The sequence below is a fragment of the Sorex fumeus genome, unplaced genomic scaffold (assembly GCF_029834395.1).
Source record: "Sorex fumeus unplaced genomic scaffold, SorFum_2.1 ptg000051l, whole genome shotgun sequence".
NCBI lineage: Eukaryota > Metazoa > Chordata > Mammalia > Eulipotyphla > Soricidae > Sorex > Sorex fumeus.
Window position 1 is genome coordinate 25,399,043 of NW_026606108.1, and position 5,863 is coordinate 25,404,905.

Sequence of the window (5,863 nt, forward strand, 5' to 3'; positions counted from 1 at the left end):
TTGAAAAAGATTAGAAGGGACAGTGAAGGCTATTTTCTCTTCATCAAGGGATACGTACAACAGGAAGAAATCACACTCTTAAATGTATACGCACCTAATGAGGGAACAGCTAAATATTTAAAACAACTACTAACAGATTTTAAGGAGGACATCACTACCAACACAATAGTACTTGGAGACTTCAACATCGCCTTATCACCTCTGGATAGATCAACACGAACAAAACCCAGCAAGGAATTATTGGCTTTGAAAGAAGTAATAGAAGAGAAAGGGCTTATGGACTTATACAGGGCTTTACACCCCAAAAAGAAAGAATACACATTCTTCTCCAGTGCGCACGGAACATTTTCCAAAATAGACCATGTGCTAGGACACAAAACACACCTCAACAGAATCAAGAAGATAGAAATAGTATCAGCCATCTTTTCAGACCATGATGCACTGAGGATAGAAGTGAATCACACACAGACACGGAGAACCAAATCAAACACCTGGAAATTAAACAACTCGATGCTGAACAATGAGTGGGTCAGGAACGAAGTCAAGGATGAAATCAAAAGATACCTGGAAACAAATGAGAATGAAGACACAAACTACCAGAACTTATGGGATGCAGCGAAAGCTGTATTAAGGGGGAAATTTATAGCTCTGCAAGCCTATCTTAAGTCGATAGAAACGATGCACATAAACAATTTGACCTCACAGCTCAAGACCTTAGAAAAGGATCAACAGAAAGAGCCTAAATCAGGCAGAAGGAAAGAGATCATAAAACTTAGAGCAGAAATCAACGACATGGAAAACAAAGAAACAATCCGAAAGATCAATGAAACCAAGAGCTGGTTCTTCGAGAAAATAAATAAGATAGATAAACCACTAGCAACACTCACAAAGAAACAGAGAGAGAGAACCCTAATAAATCGAATCAGAAATAAGAATGGGGATATCACAACAGAAACTAAAGAAATTCAAGAGATCATCAGAGACTACTTTGAAAGTCTCTATGCCACGAAACACGAGAACCTAGAAGAAATGGATAAAGTCCCAGAGTTTTTAAGCACTTTTATAGTCATAGAATTTCCGCTTCTCTGAGTGAGCCATGTCACAATGTAGTAAGACCTGTTTTCTTCCTGGTATCTCACAATAATCTGAAAGATATTGAGCAAACAAGACTACTGGGGTTTTTTTCACCTCCTTTTTACTAAAACCATCCTTAACTTGGCATTTACAAAGAGTTGGGGTCCTGCTCCCCGGTTTGGTATTTTTGTTATCAATGAATTTCTTCTAGTAAATTTTTAATTAAAATGTGTTTCCTACAAATTAGTAACAATATGAAGTTAAATATTAACATAATATGTCAAGACAGCTTTCTAGGAACACTTGCTTAGATGTTTATCAGAGGCTTCACATAGACAGCTACTGAATCTCTACCTTTCATTTTGTACTACCCACAGTTTCATGAACTTGGTGTTGAATGAGTTGGAAGAGGCTTTATTTGTTTTTTGTTTCTCTACCATATCCAGAGGTGCTCAGGGTTCACTACTGGCTTTGTGCTCAGGTATCACTCATAGCAGTGCTTCAGAGATTGTTTCTCTCAAGGAGGCTGCTTCAGGATCAGGGGAATGAGACTTATTGTCATTACTGTATTTGGCATATTGAATACACCACGGGGAGCTTGCCAGGCTCTGCCCATGCAGGCGAGATACTCTTGGTAGCTTGCTGGGCTCTCCGAGAGGCATAAATGGGTAGAAAGTGTCTTATAATGTGTCGCACAGCTGCGAAGTGACCTGGAATGTGGTAGTGGTTGGGCAGTGGAGGTTGACTGCCAGGGCTGGGTCCCTTGGTTTGGGGAGGGCTCTCACCCGCCCCACAGCCTGTGTGGAGTCTGGTGGCATGGTTCTGGGAGCCTTCTTTTATACTCCAGTCTGGAAGGAGCATCCATGAGTTCTGTAGGGTGACCGATGAAGAGATTATCTGGTGCCAGGAGGGTGTGGCTTTTGGGTGTGATCCCAGAGTCACTGAGACTGGGGAAAGCAGGCAGAGGATCTCTGTTCCTTCGATTTTGAGGGAGAGTTTATTCCTCCAGGTAATTGTTCTTAGCCCTTTTGTCAATGAATGCCAATTCTTCATACTCAGATTCAACAAGCACCCAATGGATGTCTCCTAGGGCTAAATCACTATGCAAGGCAAGTAAGGGAAAGGAAGGGAAAAAAGGAATCTCACAAATGGAGCAGGAGAGACCAAGAGAAGAAGCGATCAATTACTGAAAAAGACACTTTCTGGGAGTATTAAATACCATGAAGAGAAAAATGGACGATGTACTAGAGTTTGGGCTATTGTTCTCAACTGGGAAGAGGGCAGTGTGGAGGTGGTGATCTTAATGCAAGGAAATCCAGAAGACGACATGGAGTTAAAGAATCAAAGCAAAGAAAGAATGAGACACAGTTGAGGGAGGAGAGGCCAGTGGGTATGAGCACGCTTAGCTCTAAAAGGAAAGGTAAAGGTAAAGGCCTTCCCGTTGTTCATCGATTTGCTCGATTGGGCCCAGTAACGTTTCCATTGGAGACTTTGTTGTTACTATGTTTGGCATATCGAATACATCACAGGGAGCTTGCCAGGCTCTGCCCTGCGGGCGAGATACTCTCTCGGTAGCTTGCCGGGCTCTCCGAGAGGGATGGAGGAATCGAACTCGGGTCGGCCATGTTGGCTGCGTGCAAGGCAAACGCCCTACCGCTGAATCAAGAAGATATAGAGTACCTGAATAGACCCATTCACATCAAGGAAATTGAAACTGTAATCAAAAGTCTTCCCAAAAACAAAAGCCCAGGCCCAGATGGATTTACTAGCGAATTTTTCCAAACATTTAAAGAGGACCTATTGCCAATTCTTCTCAAGCTTTTCCAGGAAATTGAAAAAACAGAAACTCTCCCAAACAGCTTCTATGAAGCCCATATCTCTCTAATACCAAAAGGAAACAAAGACACCACAAGAAAAGAAAACTACAGGCCAATATCCCTGATGAACACGGATGCGAAGATTCTCAACAAAATACTAGCCAATAGAATACAACAACTCATCAAAAAGATCATACATCATGACCAAGTAGGATTCATCCCAGGGATGCAAGGATGGTTCAACATTCGGAAATCAATCAACATAATCCATCATATCAACAAAAGAAAAGATAAAAATCATATGATCATATCAATAGATGCAGAGAAAGCTTTTGACAAGATCCAGCACCCATTCATGATGAAAACCCTTGCCAAAATGGGGATAGAGGGGACTTTCCTCAATATAGTTAAAGCCATCTACCACAAACCTACAGCAAACATCATCCTCAATGGGGAAAAACTGAGACCCTTCCCCCTAAGGTCAGGGACGAGACAAGGATGCCCACTCTCTCCACTACTGTTCAATATAGTACTGGAAGTACTTGCAATAGCGATTAGGCAAGAAAAAGATATTAAGGGCATCCAGATAGGGAAAGAAGAAATTAAGCTCTCACTATTCGCAGATGACATGATACTATACTTAGAGAACCCTAAAACCTCTACCAAGAAACTCCTAGAAACAATAGGCTTGTATAGTAAAGTGGCAGGCTATAAAATCAATACCCAAAAATCCATGGCATTCCTATACGCAAATAGTGAAAGAGAAGCAAGTGACATCAAGAAAACAATCCCATTCACAATTGTGCCCCAGAAAATCAAGTATCTAGGAATCAGCTTAACTAAGGAAGTAAAGGACCTGTACAAGGAAAACTACAAAACGCTACTTCAGGAAATAAAAGAGGACACGAGGAAATGGAAAAATATCCCCTGTTCATGGATGGGGAGAATCAACATCATCAAAATGGCAATACTTCCCAAAGCACTATACAAATTCAATGCAATCCCTATAAGGATACCCATGACATTCTTCAAAGAAATGGAGCAAACACTCCTGAAATTTATATGGAACAATAAGCCCCCACGAATAGCTAAAGCAATTCTTGGGAAAAAGAAAATGGGAGGAATCAACCTCCCTAACTTCAAACTCTACTACAAGGCAGTAATAATTAAAACAGCATGGTACTGGAACAAAAGCAGAGCTGCAGACCAATGGAACAGAGTTGAATATACTGACATTTCCTCCCAAACATATAATCATCTAATTTTTGATAAGGGGGCAAGAAAAGTGAAATGGAGCAGGGAAAGCCTCTTCAACAAACTGTGCTGGCAAAATTGGACGGCTACATGCAAAAAAGTGGGCTCAGATCTCTGCCTAACACCATGCACAAAAGTAAGATCAAAATGGATTTATGACCTCAACATCAGACCAGAATCCATAATGTTTATTGAAGACAAAGTCGGCAAAACTCTCCATGATATTGAAGCTAATGGTATCTTCAAAGATGTCACGCCACTGGCTGAGCAAGTGAAAACAGAGATAGACAAATGGGACTATCTTAAACTAAGAAGCTTCTGCACCTCCAAAGAAACAGTGACCAAAATACAAAGACAGCCTACAGAATGGGAAAGGATATTCACCAAGTACACATCCGACAAGGGGTTGATATCAAGGATATACAAGGTACTGGTTAAACTCCACAAGAAGAAATCACCCAACCCCATCAAAAAATGGGGTGAGGAAATGAACAGAAACTTTCGCAAAGAAGAAATTCGAATGGCAAAAAGGCACATGAGAAAATGCTCTACATCACTAATCATCAGAGAGATGCAGATCAAAACCACAATGAGATATCATTTCACACCACAGAGACTGGCCCACATCCACAAGAACAAAAGCAACCGGTGCTGGCGCGGATGTGGCGAGAAAGGGACCCTCCTTCACTGCTGGTGGGAATGCCGGCTGGTCCAACCCTTTTGGAAAACAGTATGGACGACTCTCAAAAAATTAGAATTTGATCTGCCATTTGACCCAGCTATAGCACTCCTGGGAATATATCCCAGAGAGGCAAAAAGGTATAGTCAAAGTGACATCTGCAATTGTTTGTTCATTGCAGCACTCTTTACAATAGCCAGAATCTGGAAAAAACCTGAGTGCCCAAGAACAGATGACTGGTTAAAGAAACTTTGGTACATTTACACAATGGAGTACTATGTAGCTGTTAGAAAAGATGAAGTTATGAAATTTACATACAAGTGGTACTACATGGAAAGTATCATGTTAAGCGAAATGAGTCAGAAAGAGCGGGATAGACACAGAAAGATTGCATTCATCTGGGGAACATAAAGCAACAAAAAGTGAGAGTGACACACAGGAATGGCTGAGATTAGTACCAGGAATTTTGCCCCATGAATGGAAGGCCAGCCACAGGCTCTAGGTGAAAAGGAAGCTCAGATAGAGAAGAGATTACCAAATGAAGGGTGTTGTGAGGGCCCTCCCAGGGTGGGAGAAGCATGCTAAAAGTAGTCGATAGACCAAACATGATTGCCACTCAAAGCCTCTCTTGCAAAACACAGTACCCAAAAGAAGAGAGAGAGAACAAGGGGGAATACCCTGCCACAGAGGCAGGATGGGATGGGGGGGGGGGGGGGATGGGGGGGGGATGCTGGGACCCATGGGGATGGATGACGGGCACTGGTGGAGGTATGGGGACTTGATCATTGTATAACTGAAACCCAAGCACAAAATTTGTAAGCCTATAACTGTACCTCATGGTTTTTCACTAATAAAAAAAATATATATATATAAAAAAAAAAAAAAAAAAAAAAAAAAAAAAAACTCTGGGACTGCAACTCCTTGGAAATTCACAATGGGAGGAGAGAATTGCCTTTGAGGATTAGGAACTTTTGGGTTTCACTTTAGAGCTTGTGAGAGGAAAGAGTTAATTGTATACCCATGTTAGTCATCATCAGTC